This window comes from Miniopterus natalensis, chromosome 12 (genome assembly GCF_054644295.1).
Source record: "Miniopterus natalensis isolate mMinNat1 chromosome 12, mMinNat1.hap1, whole genome shotgun sequence".
Classification (NCBI taxonomy): Eukaryota; Metazoa; Chordata; class Mammalia; order Chiroptera; family Miniopteridae; genus Miniopterus; species Miniopterus natalensis.
In genome coordinates this window covers 67,669,202-67,696,226 of record NC_142092.1, presented here as the reverse complement: position 1 = coordinate 67,696,226, position 27,025 = coordinate 67,669,202, and the positions used below count along the sequence as shown (strand labels likewise).

The 27,025-nt window shown below is 34.2% G+C and overlaps 1 protein-coding gene and 1 long non-coding RNA gene across 3 annotated transcripts in view; both read right to left on the bottom strand.

Annotated features, from left to right (window-relative positions):
- Positions 1 to 27,025, bottom strand: part of PBX3 (PBX homeobox 3) — a 177,044-nt gene that overhangs the window by 51,758 nt on the left and 98,261 nt on the right. The window lies entirely within an intron of this gene.
- LOC148091877 (uncharacterized) lies at positions 4,192 to 11,806 on the bottom strand. Its single transcript, XR_015715423.1, has 2 exons — positions 9,023 to 11,806; positions 4,192 to 5,271 (listed from the first exon to the last, which is right to left on the bottom strand). It is a non-coding gene; the product is annotated as an uncharacterized LOC148091877 (long non-coding RNA).

Sequence of the window (27,025 nt, the reverse complement as noted above, 5' to 3'; positions counted from 1 at the left end):
ATTACTTTGCAACATATTTTAATGGTATGTAGTTTTATTGCCTTTTGCTTTCTCAATTTTTATGACCTGAGTATCTGTTTCCTCTTTTCCTCTTTACTCTCATCATTTCCAGTAGCAGAATGGCACTTTGATGTATGCGATGATAAAACACTCTTCATAGTTGCTCATTAGTAGTAGTCTCTGTCCATACACTTCAAATAAACTCAGAAATCTAGAGAAGGGCTACGTGTAGAAGACCACATGGAAATTAAATGGTGTTATTTATTTGTTTTGAAACAAAAACTCTTTTCTTCCTGCAACAGTACTCATTATCATGTGATAACTGGCTACACGGTGTTTTGTTAAAATCAGTCAAAATCAGACCAAAGTTATCCATCTTCTCAGTATTTTTAGAAATCTTTAATCAAATATTTCACAGATAAAATATACGGTATTTTTTAAAACTATACATATATATGTGATAAAAGGATTATGGGTCAGAAACCACCAATGAGGAGAAAAATGGTACTGCTTCAGAACAATGATGTTTTCATTCATAATTTTTCTCAAATAAAAAACTAGACCCCAGTTGAATTTAAAAATACCCAATATATTTAGTTGTGTACTTTAAGGTGATCAGTAAACATCACTCATCCGTCCCTCATTGCAGTAGGAACACTGCCCCTATCAGATAATTAATCTCATGCTTATCTTTACATTCATTTCTTTTCCCTTTGCTGCAGCCATCTTCTTTCCCTTTTCTCTAAAATGTTCAAAAGTGACTATATAAATTACAGTCCGTTGGCATCATTATGAATACTAGATATCCACAGTTCACTTTTTCCCCTTGCAGGAAGGGATATCCCCTTTATTGTTTTTGTGATGCCAAATTATCCTGATGCACAGGCTCTGCTCAAAATAGCTTGCTAGTAAATACGCCATGAGGTGCTGACATTCTCAGTGCATTCCAATGTAACAGCACAGCATAAAGTTTTATCTGTGTTATTATAAAGGACACAGACTCAGTTTTATCAAAAAAGCTTTGTGAAGCATGGCATGATTATAGGAAGCATCAACTTGACTAGACTTTCCACATGATTTTACTTTTAAGTATGCCAGTTCTTTAATATAAATGCAGTCTAATTAATGACTGAAGATAGTTTATTTTTACATAATGTTTATCTGTATGCATCTCTCTTAAGGAGTTTCCATTTTGTTGTAAGTATTGTAGATGTTTCAGTCAACAGTGAACTTTAAAAAAAGGATACTTGTGATTCTCACGGTCGTGTCACATCCATCACTCTCTTCCAATAAAACCATCTAAGTGTCTGAAAAGCACGACCACCCACGTGGCACGCAAAAGACAATAGCAAAGAAGCTTGAAAGCATCTTCCAAGCAGCAAATCACACAAACAAGGACCTCTATGTTAATAATGTATTTATTTACTTATAAATAATCAAAATAGCATATTCTTAAATACAAATTACAAAAAGTGGCTGGTTTGGCTAATAAAACAAAACACTCTAGTGCAAGTTTATTGATAATTTTTTCACAAACTATTTTCAAGTGACCTATAAATAAAAGCTTAACTAAAAAAAAATCAATCTATATTTATCATTAACTCTTTAAGCAACTAACCTACAACAAAGATATCCAAAGACATTTTTCATAAACACGACTTCCCAAAGCACATTCTAGACTTTGAGATCATAGATTAATACTCCCTGGTAACAAATTAATGTCAGTCGAATTCACTACAAAGTCATATCAAAGTCAAGGTGAACTTAAATAGCAATTAAATGTAGTATTGTTCATTAGAACAATTAAAAACATTTCCTCCCCAGAAATAATTTTTTCCCCCAGATTAGGGGTATTGGAGGCATAAAGAATGAGATGGGGAGACACAAACAGGCATATAAACAATTAATTAGAAAAGTCAATTTAAAGAAAATGAATATTAAAATCCTTTTGAAAAGCACAACATAATTACGATCAGCTTTTTTTCTAGTTATTTAGAGGGCAATGTGTAAATGTCCATTTTCCCTTGATGTCTACTTCTGAAAAAACTCATTATTCAACCCATTTTTCTGATGAGGAAATATGTATGCATTAATAGAAATATAAGTGTAGATTTATATTAACAGTATATAGGTTTCAAAATTGCCAAACAAAACCCGATTTTGAACTGGATATTTTAGGTGGTAAACCATGGAAATGTCAACTTTGATTTGAGCTAACAAAAAGGAATTTAGAGGATGGATAAGCTCCAGGACCTTTGAATTAAATGAAAGACCAGAACACTCCACAGAATGTCTGCAATAACAGTCTCTACAGAAAATTATGAGGAACTACATAAATCCACCCTCTTCCTCTTCACACAGGCTCATTAAAGCTGTACTGACTCTCTGGGCAGCTATAATTCTGCTGACTGATACCCTGGAATCACCCTGTCAATACCCAGTGGTGTGCTGCCTCTCCAACTATCTCTGCCCCTAATATTCCTCTCTTTGATGGGATTTGCTGACCTTTAATCTGATGCTAGTTTACTCTCATCACTGAAGTGTAAGTTGGAGAGCAATAAAACGGCAACCTCACTGATTCAAAAGGGAGAGCTAAAGCCTGCTAACTGTGAATCTAACCTTTCGTAATGGTTCGCTCTTAAAGGAGGAAGCATGAAGTGGAAGGCAGCTAAAACAAACAATGTGTAATACTGAGCACAAGATTTATTAGAATCCCTTTTGCATGGGTATTACAAGAGGACATCAGGGCTGTAAATAAGAGATACACAAATATTTGCAAGGGAGACCAGAGTTCTGGTCAGAATATCCTTCCATGCCAATACAAATCTCAACAAGAGCTGTGCTATAGAATCAAGCAAGGTTAGATAAACAAAAACCAGAAAGACTCCAGGTAGATGTAAAGAACACTGTAGTAATAAAATCACCATTAAAAGTAAGATGTGTTTCTGTGATGAGGTACGAGACTATACTGATTGAAAACCAAAAACTCACATTCATAATGGGTCCTAGGGAATTCAACGAGCTTGTGGAAATTAAATGCTTCCAAATAATTCTCAGTATAATATTAAAGGTAGGTTAATAAGACCTCACATTTAATGAATGCTTCGTATGTGCCAGGCACTGCTCAAAATACTTCAGTTTAGCCTATTAACTCATCCCAACAATCCTAAGAGTTACGTACTATTATTATGCCCACTCTTTTTATCATGAAACTGAGGCACAGCATGGTTTGGTTAAAAACCACGTTCACGGTCACACGGCTAGTCAGTGAAAAGACCAAGATTTGAACCTGGGTAGTGAGCTTTTACAGCCTAAACTCTTCACCACCTCTTGTACATATTATGATAACAGAATTTAAAGACAGAATAACTGCCTTACAGGAACATTCAATTCTATTTTATTTTTGTATTTTTCATAGTTCTGGGTCATTTAAAAAACACCCTCACTACACAACCCTTAGTTCATTTGTGGACTCTAATTCTTTATGAATTTTTTAAATATCAAACTGATTTTGAAGAGATAAAAATAAGAATACTATATGAATCTCTATTCTATAATTTTATTATTTTCTTCAAATTTGTCTGTTACAGATGATCACCAGGTATATTTTCCAAAAATGTTGACAATTAGAAAGAAGCGAGCAACTATTAATTCAAAAGTTGAAATAATAAAGTTCAAATATTGACATTTTGAAACTGTATTTATATGCCAAAAAAACCCCAAAACAATAAAAAACCCCAACAACCCTGTATTAGTCCATGTTCTCACATGGCAACAAATTCTGGCCTCTTTGAAATGACTTAAAATTGGCATCCAGTTTTCTATGACTGATCTCCTGGGGTTTCAACTACTTGGCCAACAAGCCTGAAGCGCCATGGACTGAATCACAAGTATTAGTTTAATATCAACTAGTGGTGCTAATCAAACAAGGCTACTTTTCACCTGCTTGCACAAAGACTGAGTGTCTTTCATTATAAATTAATCTGGTAAACAAAAAAAGAAGGATCTTTCAGGTTGCAGAACACATGAATCTATATAAAATATACACTAAATGCCAGAGCGTAAACAAAGCGGAAGTTACTGCATAACAAATCTCTTCCAGTTCTCTAGGGGAAAACAGAGTCTGACAGTATTAGGTTCTAACAGGTGCAGATAGCAGAAGAATTACTTATTCATTCTACCAGAAAGAAAAAGGATAATAAAAAGCGTAATTTAATTTATAATTTATGTTTACAAGTGTTATTTTTAAGAGTTACAGTCTGCTTTGTAGATTACTTGGTCTGGTTCAAGTTGACATGTTGCATCATAGAACAAGCCTGAAGGGTCTTCACAACATGTACAGTAATTAACACGTCATTAACACATTAACTAATACACATTCAACATCATCAATGTTAATAGCATAATAATTAACTTATTGTACATTGTACATAGCACCCCCTGGCACTTTTCAAAATAAATTTGGAAATGCATATTTTCAAATATTTTCAAATGTAGCAATTTATACTGAAATATTTTCACCAATAAACATTTTTATAGCTGTGCATGTGTGTTTGTGTGTGCATTTTTAAAATGAGGCATATTTAGTGATACTACAAATTAAATCTATATCTGATTCAAACTGTACTGGTACAAAAATAAAAGGAACAAAGACAAGCTTTACTCTGTGAAAGAACTAGTAATACATTAAAAATTTAATACTTGGCAGGTCAAATCTGGATACTCTCTGCTGAAGACAACCAATATTAATGAATCAGACTACAGAGTCATTGTCTGGAATCCCAAAGGAAACAATAATGCGAGTACAACAAATTCTTCTTAGAAGAGAAAATTCTGCAAAACTACTTAACTGTGCACTGGTCAATGCTCTGATCATACATATGTTAAACCTTATATAGTGTTTTTAAATATGAATGCAAGCTAGATCCAGTTTTAACTAAAAATTTACTCTGATTTTACTTTACAGTAAACATCTTTGCATAAATATTTGCCCTGCCATTAAATTCCCTCTGTTTAAGAAATAATAATTTATTTTAAAAATACAAGTTCTGGGTTTTTTTCACTACAATAAATGTAAAACAATGGATCTAAAGATATAAATAAAGCAGCTTCTTCAAGAAACAGAAGATTTTGGTTTCTCTAACAATGAGGATGACACAATTAAAAGAAGGTCAAAGAAAAGACAACATCGGGTGTCACGGTTTAAACAAGGATCCTGTCAGATCAGGTAGCTACTTTTCACAGTTGATCTGGAGAACTCTGAGTAGTAAACTGATAACAAGAAAAGAATACAAAAGGATGAGATAAGCAAAATAAACACATTATAGACAGTCTACCGGGTGAACTCAAGTTAATTATTGCCCCAGTTATTATTTTAAAAATATTTTTGAAACTGTTATTGGAAGTGAGACCCTCTGGAAAAACATAAATGGATAGTTGGCTCAGTTAACTACAGGGGCCCCACTATGTGCTAAGCACGTATTCTTTTTCTTTATATTCTTTTCTGGTTGATCTTTTATTCATTCATAGTTTCATTCAACAAACCTCTACTAAGTACCCATTATATGCACAGCACTGTGCTAAAACTTATATATGGCTGTTCAGCAGAAATTATTGATCACAACTAAGTAACTTCAGACTCCATTAAGAAACAGCTATTTCAGAAATGCAATTTTAAAGTACAATTGCTAAATTTTAAATCAATTAACATGTTATCTACTAAAATTAGTTGTACAAAAATATCTATATTCATTTAGTTTTTCATATGTAGTCAAGAAACTCAAATACAGAGTAAATGCCAGCTGGTGAATCTATAAATGCCTTCTAAGTAAAAGCATTTATTTAAAAACATTAAACTTATCACTATCTATCTCTATATTTAAGTCACTTTTGTTACCGGCTACCTTTAAGCTCCCTAGCATTACTGGTGGTAGCAGGTAAATATCACATCAATTTGAGATCAGGAAACTAGTGAAAACATTAACTACAAAAAAGATGCTAAATTCTATAATTATGATACATTTGAGTATACATAACAAGGAAAAGATTCATTTGCTTTCACTACATCTCTATGCCGTTTATTTGGGTGTAAAGCTACCTATCTATAGAGGCTATACCGTGGGATGGGCTGAAACGTCAGCAGTTTATCCTGGGGTCTTCTGCACTACATACAATTATGCTGGGGTCACCTGGGTTATATAGGAAGCCTGAAGTTTGAAATTGTCATTAGAATATTGTGGCCTGATTTTAACAATACAACAGTGCTTCTAATGATCTTAAAGGTAATTCACTATTCAGACCCCAAGCAAAAGATGCAAATGTAGCACTGAAAGCTCCTTATTAAATACCCACAGGCTACATCTCTGTACAATAAGTGGTCCAGATCTTTTTAGAACATACTAATTAGATGAACAGAGAATCAGAAAAATACAAAACCAGGTCATGCAGCAAAAATGGTGAAGTATTAAGGGGGGGGGGGTGAATTGGGAAAGGGGGATGAGAAAAACATACCAAATAACTCCATCCCACCATTATTAAAAAATTATCTACAACAAGGAGGAAAAATAAATCACATCAGGTCACTATTTGACTCAACCAAATTAGGGTGGATGTTACTATTAAAGTTAAGTTTTAAGTTTATTGTCAGGGATATGCTTAACTGATGATACAATACTATGAATAATACATTAAGCAAAAGCCCAATCTAAAATTAAATTTGCCTTGGGTTATCTCCAAATGTTTACTATAAACATTCAGAATTATTCTGGCTTATAAATGAAAGCTAATATCAAGAAAATACTTTTTGGGCTTTATTCTTCAACAGTTACATATACAGAGTTGCCTAACCAATACACCACAGTTTCACAGAAAACAATGCCCTCGATTCTAAATTCCTTCAACACCAAAGTTTCTTTTATTAAATAACTTAGTGGAGGAAAATAGCCCTTATTGTCAAACTGGGGTGGTTGTGTGTTTTTTAATCAGTTTTAAATAAGCCATTCCTATTTTAGTATTTGTGCATTCTTTAAAAAGACTAAACGTTTTACATAAATTTGAGCATCTACTCTAAACAATAAATTGTATTCATTAAAAATATTGTTCTTATCTCAGATACTTTAAGCAACATTAACAATTCAATATAAAATAACTCTAATACAAATACTCAGACATACTCAAAAGGAAATACTAAATTGACCCACTACAACTTTAATTTATGAAACTCAGAGCACTAGACTATAAGTCCAAGGATCTGTGTCCTCATTTCATATCTGCTGTACTATTTGGTTGTATGGCCATGGGCAAGTTGGCTCCAGAGTCTATTTTCCCATCTATAAAATGAAAAGACTGAGCTAGATGTTCCATAGGTCCCCTTCCTTCAACGAGTTCAGATTTCAGCTTCAATTCAAGGATATTATTATAAACTATAAGTCACCCAATAATTCTGAAATGGGCCTTAAAATTCAAAAGGCCCTTATAAACTCATTTTATTTACTTTGTAAATCAAATTTGATTCATTATTACACTAAATTCTCTGAAACTTAAGTTGCATCACATTAAAAAGGAGATTATGAAAATTTCTGGGAGAAAATTTTTTTCTTCTCTCAGAATCAGGCTGTGCTAGAAAAGTGGGGGGTAGTAGTAGAGCATGAGTGGTGGGAAGGTGTCCTTATTGGTGCAAACAGTAGATTACAACTGATAAATTTTATTCTAAAAATGCAAAAGCACTGCTTCTGGTCCTCGATTCTGTCTTTCCTAACCAAAAGACCACATGTCCACAGAACTATAGTACAAGAAGGAACCTCATTATCTATTCCATCACACAGGTGACTTGAGGCTAAAGTTACAATTTTTATGGATAGGTAGGTAGCCCACTGTAGTTAAAAGGCCACATCCATTAAAAAATGATGTACTTGTAGTGCAATGGTAGTTCTTCATAAAATGATTGCTGTCTGTAAGTGAATGATAATTGAAATAAGTCGCACCAGTATCTTTATTATAAAAATGACTAAATAATATATTTTAAATTTTATTTAAAACATCCATTGCTTAATTAGGGTTTAGATAAAGCCAGCTAGTGGTAAATATATATTCATGTAGTTTAAGATCTGTACAGGATGCTATGCAAATGGTATTTCTGCCCATGTCCAGTAGAAAGTAAACATGCATCATAAATGTTGATGCTGTTTCTTACTTTAATCCAGTACTTTTAAATCAGATACCCTCAAATAGCAGTCTTCCCTACATAAACTAGAAGTACAATAAATTTCAGTATGTGCTTTTTTAGATACGTGAATATATTTTGATGGTATATGTAACATTTTAGAATAGTGTAGGCTTCTAATTTGTTGGAGATGATTCAAATATCTTAAACCAAAATTCTAAGTAACATTTACCAGAAATCAATAATAGTAATAATTTTGAAAATACCTCATCAATTCATACTTAGCCAAAATGTATTTTTTTTTCTGGCACTCTCCATAAAGTCTCGAGTTTGACTGGATGGTATAACAAGCAAAATATCTTATGAATGCTTTTTGCCCTCAAGAAGCTATTCTGAATGAATTAGTCTTCCACAAATTAATGAATTCATATTTTAAGATGCATTTGCAAAATGTTCTATCATTCCAATGCTAATTTGCAACCTAGTTAAAAAATGTTAGCCTACCAGTAAAAAAAATTTTTAATGGGTAATGAATGTCATGTTTGCACAGAAAAAAAAGGGCATGTGAATATAAAGTCCATATGCACTGGTTTTGACAAGACAGCGCATTTAAGTGATTTTATTATGCATATTATTTCAAATATTCAATAGCATTAAGATATACATTAAACTACTGAAACCTTTTAAACAATGATTAAATTTTAAAAATCACATTAAATTACATGTAATTTCTAAAAGTCTATTATGGATGAAAAGGAAAGGAAACAGTTAATATACTAATTACAGTAATTAAGAGTTGCCAATTTAATTATAGCTGGGAATATGAATGCTCTAACATTTGTTAGAGTGTAAAAAACAAACCTTTAATGCAGAGACTTTGTTCACAAACATCTAATGGAGACCTCCTCTACCTCACTCTGTGCTTCTCTGCTGACACGACAGCAATGGGTTCAGACTGAAGAACTTGTCAGCAATCAGGCAGGAGGAGGCTAATTAGCTTGCAGGTTAATGAGTGTGATGGCTCTTGACAGCATTTTGTTACAGCCTCTTCTGTATTTAAACAATAAATGATTACTTATATACAGTTGAGACTTTCTAACCGTAATAGCCAAGCCCACATTTGGTTTTACAAGGATAAACTCGGTTCCTTTGTTTCTAAACAAAAAATATAAAATTCACATTAGTTATATGTCTATCACAGTCTCACAATACGCTGAAAAGAAAGGTAATAAATGTACTTTACATAGAGGTATACCCTTTTGAGATGAAAATTTCCATTGAAAAGATGCCCGTTAGATGACATAATTGGGCTGCTGAATGATAATTTAAATATGGCAGCTTTTTAGTAATGCGCAACAACTTTCCTAAAAAAATTCAAGAAAGAGTTTGTCTTCATTTTTTATTCTAGGTTTCTCTCTCTGAAATAGGTATATAAGGCACACACAGAGGAATCTCTTCACTTACCTTGGTTACTAGGGATTTGAAAACAGGTGGTGAATTAAGAAAACAGCTCTATTGAGAGATTAACCCATTTCATCAGCCAGTGGAGAAGGAAATAAGAACATTTTCACAGCATTCCTATAATCCATATATTTAGTGGTAACAGAAATGCCTTAATAAATGCACTAAGAAAAGGAAATAAGTGAGTACTTTGCATCATTTTTATTTACTCTATATAGTAGAGAATATTCAAATCTAAGTAGTCTGATTTTTATTTACATGAAAGGAAAATGATATGTGTCCAAGAAAACCTTATCTGAGAATTAAACTGAACTTTAGCTGCATAATATCAAGGGAGGGTTATTTCAATTTAACATTCAGTGTTCCCTAGAAATTTGAGCACAGACATGGAAGTAGCACCTGCTGAGATTCACACTGCTTTCTAAATTATTTTGCATGCATGAAAATATTATTTGTGTACCTTCTCACTACTGTATGATGAACATTTGAATAAAAATATAAAAGTAATAACAATTTCAAATATGTACCTTTCTAATGCTCTTTTTTATGTTTAAGAATAAAAAGCATTATATCCATCACAATTATGGTAGGCAATAAATAACTGTACATCAAAAAGCTTTAGTAGACCTGGGCAGATTTAGAAGCAGAAAGAAGAAACTAGTGTAAAAACCAAAACAATTTGTTGCAGAGTTAAAAGGTCCAGGTGTAGTGAGTGCCTATAATTTCCGAGGGACAAAAGGAATAATGTAAATTCAAATTCTGTGGTTAGTTTGTCACTTTCCCTTAATTATATTGAATAACAAATCCTTGGAGTCAAAATACAAGTACTTTAACATTTTCCATCAATCGTATACTACTTACACATCTTAATTCTCTATTACATTACAAACAGTATATGAATATAGGTTTTCCTGTATCACGTGTACATTCTTAGATAACAAACACACTATTATTAGCTTACAGGTATGTCTTATCACACATAAATGCAGCCTACTACACATTTTGTAATTTACACCCTAAGCTGGTTAATATAGATCCTTAGGTCCCAAAGGTGCTAAATCGAGGTGGGTATGTAAACAAGTTTTCCTAAATTCTAACCCAATTAAATGTTATAGAATCAAAATTTTCCTCCAAATTATATTATTAATTCCAACCTAGTGACTTTGGTGGGGGTGGGAGAGGATGGGGAGGTGGGGCGGGGGAGACTGACACCTAGCCAAAATCACAACCCATTCTTCCTGTTTAAATGAGAATATTCCTCAGTCTGAAAAATTATTTATAGAGATTTTTTACTACCCTTGTATACTGCAATGTTATTTCCTTTCCCACACACTAGCAAAGTCCATTTTCACAACTGCTATAAAGCGGCATGTTCACAGCTAGTAAAACAACTCAATAAATAGCCTCACGAAGCTATAGCTGTCTCATATCCTTTCCTCAATAAAAACAGAGGTGAACTGCTTATTTTCAGCAGCACACTATAAGAAGACAGAAGCATTATGACTGCTCATACATTCTGACTATCATTTGCCACAAGCTATATCTGTCAGCATTAAATAAAGCTGCATTATAAATGTAAACAAAACACCCACATCTACAAAATGAGCTGTCCACCATGGCTGTAGGCATGAATTGAACCCGCTTATTGACTCAGGTTGCTCTTTTTATTTATTCTTCTACAAAGACATGCATTTACTTTACCCTACAAGCATACTAGATTTCAGAAAGGCAACTAGTCTTGTGCTAGAGCAAAAAAGACACATGTTGACAAAGGCATACCTTAATAGGAATAACATTATGTAGGCAAACACTGACCAATTGTTTAAAAACCAATTTATTTCCAAATGTTATCCTAGATCAAAACACTAAAATGTAAATAATCTGTAAACCTAGTCCTCTAAGTACATATTTATGAACTATAAGAGGTAATTTACTATCAGAAACAGAACTTTAATTTCCAATATCTAATGATAAAAAAGAAAGGTATGGAATTACACCCACACAATTGTCCTACTTTCTACTCCTTGAGTATACACTGATAAAGTGGGGAGCTAAATATTCAGGGAATTCAATTAGGCAGGCATAAAATTAATTCAAGCGACAAGACCAAAAAAAATTAGTTTATGAAAAAATAAACATATCACTTGTAAAATGCTTTCTGGACTTTTCCCAAGTGTAAAAAGGGTAACAAATAAAAGAAAAAGGTACTAAATGTTTTGTAAGCTTAAAAACATTTTGCCAGTTTCATTTTTTTAAATTCTGCGGAATTAATTCTGAATTTACTGCAGTAAGTTTACATTCTCACTTAGAATGTTTCCAAAAAGTAAGGAGGAGGCCTTTTCTCTTTACTATTGTCCCATGATAGGACATGATGCTAGGGAAGTAGACGTCCAAGTTACAGACACATTGGATGCCTGGGAGTAAATATACCTATGATAATATTCCAACAGGTGTACTGCATGTCAAGATTTTAGTCTATTTCTAGGCTTATTTTGAAAAGGACCGTCATCATGCCAAATCATGACAAATGAAGGTACGTTTTGAAGACATTCATTACAGACAGAGCCAGAGTATACGTAAAGCCACCAAAACACATGAATTACAAGTAAAAATGATATACAGCATTCTTTCAAACAACCACATGGGGCTCTTCTTTATACTTGACCAAACACTTTCTCAATTAGTTTTCTCCACTAAATTGACTGATTGCTTTGGCCTCATGTAGACAGAGCTATAGAACTAAATAAAAAATAAGCTTATGTAGCCAGATATCACCAGACATATTTTCCCCCAAAAAAAGAGATATAAACATATGCAGACACCACGTACTCCAAAGAAGTTATTCTCTATTTGTCACCTGTTGAACCATCCAAGAGTCACTAAGGTCTAAAAGTTTGTATCTTTTAAGTACAAAATGGTCCACAGGTTAAGTCTAGATGTTAAAAGCAAGAAGTAAAATGCAGTGGTTAAAATATTAACACATTGTCACAGCTTATTCTTATGTAGGACATCATCCTCTATGACAGGAAAAACATAAATGCTCCTTTGCTTCTCACTATTCTGTAGATGGATATTAATTATTACTGCCTTTCCTTTCTGAGATAAGCTTGTTAACAAGAACTACAGGATTGCTTACAGCTGCTATCCATATTGGGTAGGTTCCATCATTGTTTATGGTATTTACAGAAAAAAAAGGGAAATCAGTGCAAAGAAATAGTATGGAGTAATTAATGTATTGTAGTGTAGTAATTTCCACTTTCTACCTCCATTTAAATAAAATAAAGCTCAGTAATGCCAGCGTAAATCAGGGGGAGCCACAGGGGAGCACAGCAAGGCAAAGACATTAAAGCCAAACCAAAGCCCTTCTTCACACAAGCTACTATTATTATTACTTGTGCAAAGCAAATATTCAGCCTCCAACCCTAAATCATTTCAATTCCTATTTCCAAGTATAATTTAATCTTTTTCAGCGACACTTGATGCTTACTTCATCACAGCATAATGACAGATTAAAAAGTTGTTGAATTAAATATTAAAGAGGACTTCAGGCAGTTCTGCATTTTTAAGGAATAACACAGATTGGGGATGAAATGAGAAGCCCAAATGCATATTTTATACCAAAAGGAAAGAATACATATATTTTTCCTTCAGGCCACCTACTTTGTAATAAAACACAGGGCAGGTTTTTATTTAGTGGATAAAAATGTGAAATAGTATTATAAGCTTCATATCACTATAATCTGGCACCATACAGTGATGTCAAAGCTAATGATATTAAGAATATGATTTTTTTAGGTATCTTATTTAAATATTTTTAAAACAAGTATATTCATAATTTATCACTTTTGCATTCTGATTTTTAAAAATAACTTATCCATGGAAATTTATCTCAGATAAAAATTTCACAGATGATAGTATCAAAAGCAAACCATTATGTAAGTGACTTTATGATACAAACTGTTCTGAGTGGGGAGGGGGGAAGTTGAGCTATAATGGTAAATACAGTTCCAATTAAAATGCTGACTGGATTACTAACCTAATTTTGGAAGCTCCCATTAGATTCAGGTAATATTAAAAATGAAATATATAACTAGTATTCCTTAACTCTTAAGTGGATTGGAAACAGAGTCAAAAAATAAAATTCTGGATGTTTATACTAAGAATATATATAGATAATAATACTAAGATATACACAGTTAAATTCCAAGAGCCCATGGTTCACTGAATTTGTTATATGTTTTTAATTTTGTTGTTTTATAAAGAACAGAGATTTTTTTCCCCCCTGAGGATCAAAATAAAACAAACTTTAAATTCTTTGTTCATTGTAAATTCAAGCAATTTAATGGAGGGGGAAAGGGCTCCATGAACATTTTATTCTATTTGTGTAACATCAAATTACAATCTTTTGTACATGCATACATTTTTACACAATGGTTGTATCTAAGTACTTTCATTTCAACGTTTTCATTTCTCTTATGTGTTACCAATACTATTTGATTGAACCACATGAAACTGCCATTTTTAAAGTCAAAATGGTCAGATACCAATAATTTCATATGATTCAACATTCATTTTAGAAAGCTGCATTTTTATATATTTCCACTTAAGAGAAAAAGTGATCATAATAGTATGTTTTAAAATATGTACTATATAGAGGGATCAATGTTTTCCTTAGAGGCCAAGGAAGCAAATGAGTTTGTTTTTGGAAATAGTTCACTTTTCGAACAAGTGCAAGGTACAAATGTCAGAAAAGAGTATTAAACATATTTAAAGTAATACTTGAGGTGAGGGGATTTGGGGACATCTGTAATAGTGTCAACAATAAAAATAAAGGGGAAAAACATACTTTATCTACTTATTCAAAGAAAGAAAGAAAATGACAACAGTACTACATTGACTTCTTCAAAAATTATGACTTTGGGGTAGAGTTAAATGTCATCATGGCTGGCAACTACATATGGCGTTGGAAAGATGGCCTAATTCCTTTTGGAAAAATTTTCAGTGTGGTTGTTCCTAGCTGAATGTGACATGGATTTATTCATGAAATGCACACACAATCCTTTATTTAGCGAAAAAGTACAAAATATACCCATGGAATTGTTTTGCAAATCTAAAGATGGGACAAGGCTTTTCAAATTATCCTTTTATTTTTCAAAGATTTTCAAAGCTCAGTGTTCTGTTCTACTGATGTGGATATTTGGCTAGTCATTCCTTGCAAGCATACAATTCTAAGTCCACACAATTAGATGCATTAACTATAATATAGAAATACTCCATAACAATCTTTACTGATACCCCTTAAAAGTGCAAAAGGAATAGAGAAAGTACATTCATCCTCCCTACCAACTCCAATACTTCTTGACTAGAACCAAGTACCTGGGGAAAGGGGTAGGGGTGGGGGGGTGTGAGGAGAGACAGTAGTGACAAGAGCAATTTTTCTAAGGTTTCCATATTTAAATTCTTTTTTTTAATATATCTTTATTGATTTCAGAGAGAGGAAGGGAGAGGGAGAGAGAGAGAGAGAAACATCAATGATGAGAGTCATTGATCGGCTGCCTCCTGCACGGCCCCCACCGGGTGGAGCCTGCAACCCCGGCATGTGCCCTGACTGGGAATCGAACCCTGATCTCCTGGATCGATGCTCAACAGCTAAGCCAGCCAGCGGGGCTCCATATTTAAATTTTTAGAAAGAGCAATACTCTTCATTTTCTAGAATCTTTTCCATACTGCAATAATGAGATAATAACTTCCCATCACCCAGGACATAGTAGGTACTCAACAAATGTTTGTACAATTAACTTCCCTGTGGAATTCCTTATGGAATTCAGTCTCCCATTAACAAATAGCCATTAAGTTTAGATGCTTCCGACCCAATTACGGTGGGGAAACCTCCTGGAAGATGTTCCATATTTATGGTGAGGGGTTACAGTTGGTTTTTTGTTTTTTTCCTGAACCACTGTTTTCCCAGATTGTCCTTGTTTTATAGCTGGTTTAGAATTGTTTTCCTATCGGTTCAAGACGTTCACACGGTGATTATAACATCCTCCTCTGTCCTCTAAGATACCAGGGTCGGCAGAGCATCCCACATATTTGAAATCAGGGAAATCCAGCCTCTACGGTCGCCTGTCCTCAATTCAAGTTTCGGATTTGGATTTGAAAGGCACCAACTCTTGGGTTTGGAAGCAGGTTTGACTCCCTGGTGGTGCTGACCCAAGGGCACAAGGCCGGCCGCTGCAGGCGGGCAGGAAGCGCGGGCCTCCCGGGCCGCAGCTCACCCGGGCGCCGCCCGGAATGCCGCTGGCGGCGGGGCAGCGCCGCTCTGCCCGCAGCGCCCGGGGCGCGCCCATTGTTCTCCGCGGGGCTGAGCGGTGACCCGGCAGCTGTGGCTGCCGGGAGTCCTGCTCCGGGCTCCGCTCTCCACCGCCGCACGCCCCGGCCCCTGGGGCTGGCAGGGAGTTCTCACAGCTCCGACTGCATAATTAATGTAAATGGAGGAGTCTCCCTGTCAGGTGCCGGCTCTCCGGGTTTACTTTTGCACGACACTTACACGGCAGTAGTAACTAGAGAAAGCGGCGTCTCAACGGGGGTGGAAAATCAGCCTGTCAGGGACCCATTCCAAACGCCGCGGAATGCAGAGCGGCTTCAAGATTGTTTCATCAAGGTGATTGAGAACAAAAACTACTCAGAACAGAGAATTCGGGCTTCAGCCGAGCTCCCACACATCTATTATTTATCTCTCCAGATTCTTTAGGAATGAGACCGCTGTGTGTGCACAGTCAAGCGAGCCTTGGCTCGGCCTGTGTGTGTGAAACACGCACCTACTCCACGAGTGTGCAGATGCCCTTCAACCACCCACAGCCAGAGAGGAAGAGACCCGGACCAAAAGACGCGTCTCCACCGGTCAGCGAGTTACTCCGAGAAACCTTGTTTCTCGGGTAATCGTGGGCGACTCCACACTTAACTGAAATCAAGGCTGATGTCGCTGAGGATGCTGAAGAACCCTTTAACAAGGTGCCCGATTTATATTACTGCTAGTCCACCTCCAATCAAACTATGTTAGGGGCATTTTACTGTAATTTGTGGTCATTGATCCCCCTTCCCCCCCCCCCCGCCCCCAATAACCTGCCGTAGGAGAAAATACTTGTCAAAATATAGAGTAAACGTGCAAAAGCACATTTTATACCAAAAAACATGTTATTTTTGAAATAATTTTTACTTAATATTCATAATCATCCTGAATATTCCATATCGCATGTATCCTCCTTCTCAAAGGAGCAGAGAATGTGACTTCCCAAGCCTATGTGGCCTGACCTAAATTAGCACAAAATCCTGTGTACATACTTTCCAGGCCATAACTTTTTAAAATATTTTAAAATTAAGAATTTACATCTCAAATATACACATTTAGCTACCTAAATTTAGTTAGACTTAAACGGTATTATAAATTTACAAACAAATTATCTGTTGCATTCAGGCTCTAAGTGGTTTTATAATGGGAAGATACCAAATCCAAAACTTTTCTAATGTTTAGTTTTTACACAAATTAGGAGACGAAATGAAATACATTAGAAAAGGAACACCCTCCCCCCCCAAAAATCCCTCAACAAGAAAGCCAGCCTATGTTGCACATTTCAACTAGCCAGTGTGTTAGGTGTTGTTTAGGAACAAAACAACAACAAAATTAGAATATCAAATTTTATGCCTCCCAAATAATGCCATCAAGTGAGTGAGTGTTTCTGTAAGGCATGCATGCCACCTCTTCTCTAACAGAGTGACTTAATCCTGAATGTTCTCAAAGAATTCCTCCACACAAAGGGGTCAATTGTAGGCCACAGAATAACCTTGTACATATTTTTCTATTAAATGATTGAGAACTAAATCCACCTGCATGTCTTTACTGGCTTAATTAAGAAGATGTACAATAACTGAAAACAATACCTTTATCCATTCAATACACTGCAAGACAGAAGAGATCAAAATGAACATGCTGATCAAAAGGTTTACTTTAGGCAGGAAGCAGCCCGTCAGACCATTATTACAAATTAAAGATATTATATTCAAGTCATTTTTAACCTCTTAAAAATGAATAAGCCTTCTCTGCACATTAAATCATTTTTCTCCACAGAAGTAACATTTCTTTATGTCTAAATGCACATATTCCTTCGTCATGCTTCAGTTCTTTTTTTACTAGAGATGGTAGAGGTCTAATATTCTCAATTTTAAGTCAACGTTCTCACCAAGTTTGGATTCCTCTCTCTTTACACGATATGGCTGACTCATCACATATTTTTAAAAATGTGAACTCAAAAACTGATTATGCACAGTAATCTTATCTTCTGAATCTCATTCTACTGCACTAAAATTCATATTGGCATTCTGTAGTTAATAACTTTTATGTTAATATGTGCTGCTTTATATATCTAGTCATTGTGCTGAGTAAATATAAGATAAATTCACCCTTACTTTCTAATAACAACTAAAGTAGGCTTCTAATTCTGGAACATTTTACTTTTAAGAACTTAAAATATCATGTATTAAAATATCAATGTAAATATTTTAAAAAGGACACTAAATTTAGGATCAGTACAATGAAGCATAAACAGAAAAGTCCCTTGAGATACTGGTGTGAAACCTGCAGCTCATTGATTTTGTTCTTGATAATATGCTATTAAATTGGCAAACATGCTGACCTTGTGTGCAAAGGCAGAATTGTGCATATGCAACAGAAAGTTAAAAAAAAAAAAAACAGTTTCAAAATGACTGTTTAAAACTGTGGGCTACAAAATCTTAAAACACAGACAAGCATTCCATAGTTTATTTAAAATTGGCAACCACAATTTAACAAGCTATTCTAACAAATGATTAGCATAGCATGTGCTTTTCTTTAGCCATCAATTATGACACAGGGTAATGCAGGGCACAACTTAAGTGTCAAATTACAATATGCTATACAAAACCACTTTGCAACACAGCTTTCTGTTTGCTTAGCAATTACTACAGAGCACACTGCTTTTCATAAAAGGAATTGGTCAGAACTGTTTATAAGAACTACCACAAATGTTTATATATTTATATTATTAAAAATTAGTTGACAATTTCATAAAATTTCTCTTTAACTTTTAATGAAATGGCTGGTTTGTCTTGTGTTGCTTTAAAACTGCATATAACCAAAATGGTGTGGGTATTTTTCTTTTTAAAATAAGATTCATCCATGGTATGTGACAAAAGTAGAATAGTGGTTTTTCAAGACTGAAGTATGAAGTGTTTTCACTTATTTTCCCATTAAGAAAATTTAAAACTTTTATTATTTAAATGCGGGAAGAGTGAAAATCTAAATTAATGAAATGTATAATCATTCTGAAGAGAGAGCAACATCACCTTATAATTCTCAATAAGACAGACACAGATTTAAATGCAAAATAAACTAGTAGAATTTCAGAAATGTGGTTCAGATTGCAATTTTCACATGGCAATCACTGTTTCAAATACTTGATCTATCAGCAGTGAAAAGGAATAAAGGTTATCTGTCTTAATTGTAGAACCATCCATTAATTCATAAAACTCTTATGTGAATAAATACTTAATGAGAAAAGGGAAAAAAATACACAAAACAGTTTTTATGCTGTTTTTCTCGTTCTGCTGCTGTCCTTTTTCCTGCATTTGCCTAAAGGCTCTCAGTAAATTACACTCCCAGTAAATGACTGTAATTTACCCGCTGAATTCCCTTGTTCAGGAAAAGCACAAAAACACATTCCAGCATTTCCACAGCTCAAATCTACTATTCGGGATGTCAAGAACAATCCATGGGCAGTAATTTGAAACTGTTTGAACCTTCAAATGAGGGAAATTAGAAATGTTTTGAGAGTTAAGATTTTCAGTGAAAAGATAAAAACCTGATAAAAATCTCTAACTGTTCTTTTCCTTTCTTCTCCCTCCCATATCAGAGGAAGAGGTCTAGATAAACTATTCCACAGTATGAATAATATAAGTCAAATTTATATTTACTAGATTAATTTTTAATGATAATGCACACTACAGTCATGTTAAAAACACAGATTCTGCTATGCACTTTTCTATCACAACTATCTCCCTGTGCACTACCTACCTGACCATCACTCAAAATAACCTCTTCTAGCACAACTACATGAGCAAAGTTATAAAGACTCAGGGCTCCAAGGATACCCAGCAGTCACTTTTAAAATTATCTGTATAAATAAGAACCAAGACTTCTTATTTGGTTATGTTGCAATATAGAGAAATCCAGTACACAAAGAAATGTAAACATTTACATGGGCCAAACTTGAATTGTTTAACTTAATATTTTCATATGTAACACAGGCCAACATACAGAATAACTTAATCCAGCATAAACCAGCATAATCCCCAATGTAAAGACCTCCTTACTGCTGTAACAACACACAGGGACATGTACACACACTCACACACACACACCCTAGAGTTAAGAACATTCAATAACCAAAACAGGCTATTTCACTCTGTCTAAAGGCAGGTTTTCATATGGCAAAATGGTTATAAATCCTCATTATCCTAAATAAAATTACAGCACTTTAAACATTTCCAGGGAGAACATTCTCTCTTCTAAACAACTACCTTAGCGAGTAATAGGAAGCAATATGGTTGCACTTGTGTCACAGTTGGAAGCCTTTTTAAACTGTCGCCCTGCTAGCAAACCGATTCTACATATTAAAATGAATGTGTTGCTTATTTCAAGGGGGAAAATCATTTATAAAATCAAGATCATTATTAAGATATTGTGACTAACTTCCTCTTTAAAGTAAACCAGAAGTACAGAAGGCAATAATCTATACATGTTCACATAACTTCACTCTCCATCAACTTGGTCTTGGAAGAAAAGATATTCTTGAAAGATGAGGCTTTGCATATTTAACTTTTAATAACAAAAATAGCCTACTGCACCAAATATACTGATCACAAATTATATAAAAATCAATCTCTAAATTTCCTTTTTAGTATAAGAGGTGAAGTCTTTACAAATGTCTCCAACTAAATTATATAAACTGTTAAAAAAAATACCATGTATATAATTTTATCAACTTTATACTATCTGACAAGTGCATCCCTTTCCCAAAAACTGTGTTGGTATCAGGAGTACCCTAGCTATGATAATAGCTGTATGATGACTGTAACAGATTAATAGTTTAGATAAGTTTAACATCAAACCTAAGCTGAATATGTGGGCCCAATTCCTGAAGTTTAAACAGAAAAATGAATGTTACGCATTTTCATTCACTGGGCAGATGAAGATGCTTTTCTCATGCTCAAGATTGTATTTAATTATGAAAAATACACTGGAACTTTAATAACTTCTCAACATGCTTATCTAGTATACAATGGCCACATGACTTTTAAATTCTACATAGATAATGGAAGAAGCTATATGTTCAGTGGGGAACCATGAACATCTCCCACTGGGGATTTGTAGGGTCATGCTGCACTCTATGGAATGTTTGCTTTGCTTGTTTTTAAAATACCCACTCCCCCACCCACCCCTGCCCAGCGGAGTGTGGCTCAGTGGTTGAGCACTGACCTAGGATCCAAGAGATCAAGGTTCAATTCTGGGTCAGGGAATATGCCCAGGTTTGGGGCTCAATCCCCAGTCGGAGGCGTGCAGGAGGCAGCAGATCAATGACTCTCTCATCATTGATGTTTCTTTCTCCCTCTCCCTTCCTCTCTCTGAAATCAATAAAGATATATTTTAAAAATAATAATATAAAATAAAATATCCACCCCCTGTAGATTCTTAAGCATTAACTTTGTTAGCATTTAATGTGAATGATTTAAAGTTTTTATCATCTCAGCATTTTTTACACTTTGAGTATATATTCAGCTCAATAAGTATTTCCGGTATATTGTGTACTACCATGTTTAACTGGGTAAAGCAACTAGTAATAAAATAATTAACTTCTCAATCAAGACACTATATGTTCTACTATTGTTCTTGATTCAAATTTTCTCAGTTAACTTCTAGACAATTACATTATCTATTTCATAATTGCAAACCTGGATGAATTGTTTCTAAAAGTTGCATCATGTTTCATGCCAGTAGAACCTATGAATGCATAAAACCTCCTGTTTCTAATGTCACTGTTATCAAGCCAAAAACAATTATACTCATTTGAGTTATAGCAACCAATAAACTTAGATAATCACCATATGCAACACAACATTTTGGCACTTGAACTTAAAACTCTCATAGACAACTATAGATTGCTTCTAATGCTGAGCACTCTTGTCCTACCCAAGGCTGCCAATAGAAATGCCAAAGCTGTTGAATGCTGCGCATCCTAGTAATGCTGTCAGTAAATGGCACATTCACACAGCCCCCAATCCTCTCTTCCCAGGCATGGTCTTCTCCAGCTGCAGCTTAATTTCCTGTGACTTGCCTAATTACTGTAATTAAGGATTAATTGCCATTAATTATTCACACATAAGCTCATCGCAAATCATGGGGTAAATGTCTTATGAAAGCTGCCATACAAGCCATGTATAAACACACTGGGATGCTTCAGGCAGGCGAATCTATCACTCAGCCCTCAAGCAAATCTCTGTGCTTCTCTTACAAAAACAGCTATAACTCTCAGAAACTCGACAGTCCTTTCAGGTAAGCATTAGGTTACAAAGCATGTTTTCCTGTGGAAGCCACAACGGTTTTATTAGTACTATAAATGCTGTTTTATCTTTCCAACTGCTATTTTTATGTTTCCATTTTTATTCTACAGTGCTCAGTTTAGGACAACCACTTGCTTCAAGGAGGAATGTTTGCAGTTGCTACTTCCCCCATTACAGTTTGAAATAGTTCCATGTGGTTTACAACATATGACCATGCAACTGGGATCAGCATGCTTAAAAAAAGAAGTCAATGGATCGGCTCCACAAGTGAAATGGAAACCGTTTAATTTTCAAAAGTCTCAATTTCTTTCCTTGGTGTAAAAAAGCTATAGCATATCATTTAGTCACTGCTAGGGTGTTTCTTATAAGGCAGGTTACCAGCTCAACACTGACAAGAATGACTAAAAATGGCAAGCAAACAAAATAGCCTTATACAGATTACTTTTGTATTAGTTGGGTTCCCTGTTTTCATGACATTTTCTGGTATCTTCACAATTATAAAATATAGACATCATTCCTTTGTAAAGCTAGAAAAGAAATAGTTTCTTCCAAGTATTTCTAATAGACCCTGAGCTGATAAGGGAACTTCCAAATCCTACTTTAGAAATTATACTCCAAACATTTCTTTCCAGTTATATAGGGTATACCATGTTTAAATGTTGTAGAACAGAAGAATTCACTTTAACAACAGAATAAACTATTGTATATGTTAAAAGACTCAAACTATATCAACACTGCCCTAGGAAATTTAAGTCTAAGTAGGCAGAATGTTGTTCTAATTGTTATGTTAGTTCCTTCTGCAGCAAATTAATGCATGAAACATTTTCATTTCGGTACATGTTTGTGTGTCTGAGTTAAACATTTATGTTAATGGACCTTCTGGCAGATTTCTAATGTTTCAAATACTCCTCTAGAATAGCAACTTTTCAAGCAGAGTTCTTTCCCTCATCTTCTGCAGTACCTGAAATAGGGGTATGTAGCAAATAAAATAATTTCACAGGTTCAAAGTCAAAGTTTAAAAATCAACTACTTAAATAACTACAGATCACATTTACATTCAAGCAAAATAACAACTAAGCACACTGGCTATCCAAAATGAAAAAACTAAATATAATATATACCCTCTACTATCTAATTGATGACATAGTCAAATCGCAATTTTGAGCAGTTCTAAAGGGAGAAAAAAATAAACCCCATCATTCTTTGGTTCCAAAGATTTAAATGGTGTGCATAATTTCTGTAGTGATCACAGAGTGTGTTTCCAATATCCTCCAGAGCAGTCTTTACAAATACCCAGTTACCCACTTGAATGGACCAAAGTTAGAAACCAGACAGCTGAAACCACAAAACTAGAGAAGCAGCCCAGTTTTTGTATATTTAACTTCTATTACTCTGCGAAGTAATAAGAGATGCACAAAGCCTGATAACATTCCTCAACTAAGACACAAGTCTTTTCCTATAACGCAAGATTTCTAAAACTGGAATAATGTTTACAAAGTCCTAATTTTCACTGTTTAATTACAGTTGACCCTTGAACACAGGGGTTAGAGGCACCAACCACCATGCAGTTGAAAATTCATATAACTTCTGACTCCCCTAAAACTACTAATAGTCAGCTGTTGCCTTACTGATAACAGTCAATTAACACATATTTTTGTTATATGTATTATATATTTAATTTATTTACAATATATTAAACTAAAGAAGAGTGTTTAGAAAATACATTTACAATTCTATACATATTCATTGAAAAAAAATCCTCTTATAAATGGACCCATGCAACTCAAACCTATATTGTTCAAGTGTCAATTGTATGTATATAATCCAAAACTTCAGTCTGGAACTTAGTTAATATTTAATGGTTATCATGGATACTCCCAAATCCACCCATTTGGACCCTCTCTCCCCCTAAAAATTTAAAATAGGAGATTAAGGCTCCTAGGATTTATATATAATTCTGGATTCTTACATTCCTACTCAAATAAGTACTGCTATATATTTATAAAATTGAAAACTAAGTCACATTATGGGGAAATTCACAAAAATTTATTTTAGTAGAAATAGTAATTTATTGCTAGTGATAATGATATAAAGTAGGATTAAAATGCTGTTCAGGTTTTATCATCATTGTGTTTTAAATATACCTAAAGTTCAATACTTTAACTTAGCTGCCATTTTATCAACCGATTCCTAGGCCCCTGTACTGAAGTCAGCAGTCAGTGACACAGAAAACTGTTAAAATCTACCATCCCAAAACATAGTTTTACCATCAATGTCATCTAATTGATACTTCCCAATTTTTGTCACCTTGCCTTGATGCCAGCTGCCAAGCTCTGCCATGTCACTTTCCATTTATGGACTCCCAGTCCCTTGATCTAGCTAATTAGGGTTTATGTGTTAATTGGAGTAAATACAAAGATGAGAGTCACAGGCACAAATTTTAAAGCATGGCCATAAATTGAAGAGCTGATAAGCAGGGAGAAGATGCCTTCATGGAACAAGTGTCAAGTTTATTTTATCACTGGAAAGGCCCAGAATTTCCTGACAAAGTGACACCTTTAAGTTTTTGAAAAGACTTAATAAGAAAAACCGTAACTAACACATTAAGAATATTGTTTTGTAGCAAAAAAATACACAGTACATTTGAATTCAGTTCAAGAAAGCACAGCTCTGTGTTTTGAAAATTCCTGAAACTGTTTTTATTCAATAAAACAGTTTGTAATTTCTACCTTTTTTCATGCCAAAAAACCATACACCTTGCTTTAATTTCTAGTCAGGAAAATCTAGAAGAAAATCAGTATTTGAAAATCCTAAGATGTGATTTAACTTACTTAAATGACATTTTCATTAACATTTTGGATATATTAATGTTTTTCTACTAAAAGATAACTGGTTTAGAAATAATTACCACCAATTACAGGAAAGAGTTTATGAATACTATAGAGACAGCTTAAGGATACTACATTTCAGATGCTTATCTCAAATGTCATTTAAGATGAAAATTACTTTAGAAGGAATGTGTATGATTTCTATAGTGATCAGAGTGTGTTTTCAACACACTCTAGAACCTTCTTTACAAAAACATTACTGTCAGTTGGAACCACTGCCTTTTCTATCATCTGGTGGGGAGGAGCAAAGTCAGATAATTAATATGGAAAATAACTGAAAGAGCTGGTAAAGTCTTTCTTTGGTAGTTTGCTTTTATTAAAAAAAAAAAAAAAAAAGTTTCATACCTGATCAGTCAAATTTAGTTAGCAAAAATGTAATGGGAAGACTACTTTATTTGTTATAACTATTTGGGATTAGTTGTCAATAATAATAATGAAAACAACAGCTACTACTACTACTACTACTACTACTACTTCCATTTATACAGCACTTTATAGCTTTTACATATGTTACCTAAAGTTATGGTAACTAACAGAAATTAAGTAAAATATCTAAAATATATATGTAAGGCCTTTTTAGAGAAAGTATTCAAATCATTTTCAGGTTGATGATTATTTAGCAATACCAGAACAACTCTGTCGCCCAAAAGCAGCAATGTAATAAAGTATTAAAAAAATAAAATTAGTAAGAATAACTAGTGTCACATCTAAGTGGTATTTCTTAAAAGATCTACAGAAATGGTAGCTTAATACTTATGAAACAGGCTTCTCAATCTTTCCTTTCCTTTCTTCATGTCTTTTTAATCAACAGAATATGGTACTCATTCTCCTAATAACTTATAACTTTGGTTCTTCATGTTGAAGATGCCCCTTAGGTTAACCCTATGTTTCTGTTTTAGGATTCTAACTTCTTTTAGTATTTTTAACTCATTTACCAAGTCTGGAATTAACCAACTCTTCGGGTAAACAGAAAAAAATTTAGAGTAAATAAAAGACCTTTTTTATGTACCATAATATTAAAAGTAAATCTTAGATATTCATATATCTTCTGATAAAGAACAGAACAGCCTTACAAAAAACAATAGTATCTGGAAAATTTTTTGAGTAGTGCTTGAGATTTCTGAAATATGTGAAATGAGAAAAATTTCATTTAGCTTTTTTCCTGGCAAAAAAAAAGTCACTGGCTTCTAGTGTTGGTAACATCAATTCAAGAAATGTTTAAAATTCCTACATAAGAAGTGAAAATGTCACATAAAAACATCTGAGACTCATTTCACACATTGTATCACTAGCAACTTTGTACAACTTTTAAACAAAACTATCTGGTAACTTAGTGTGAGGTTTTAACTGTAAATAACCAAGCTAATTTCTACAAATTAACAGATGTCCATGAAAAACAGTAAGAAACAAAGAAATGCATATGTGAACATCATCAGCATCCAAATGAGTTTATTGTAGAACTCTTTAAAGCACATCTGATCTTGGCTCCAGCCTGTAGTCTACCTTTCAACTTGCAAATGACAGTGTCACCAAACACTGTCCTTCCATCAATCAAGCTGGGTCATGAATATACAAAAGGCAGCAGAGAAGCTGGCTACCTCCTGCAGTTCAACTTGGCCTAATTATCTAGGCCTTTCTTTTGGTTACAGTCTGAAGGGTATACACCCAGTCAGCTGCTGGGCAGCCGGAGGCCTAATCAAGGGAGGTTATGCATACTGACCCTTATATGGACATCCAATGCAAGTTAAATGTGAGCACCAAATGTCATCTTTCTTATTCATCATTATGAAATTTCCCTCCCCTTTCGAAATACCAATCTGCTGCCATTTTCAGATACTCCTCTTACCCCCCTCCAAGCTGTCAT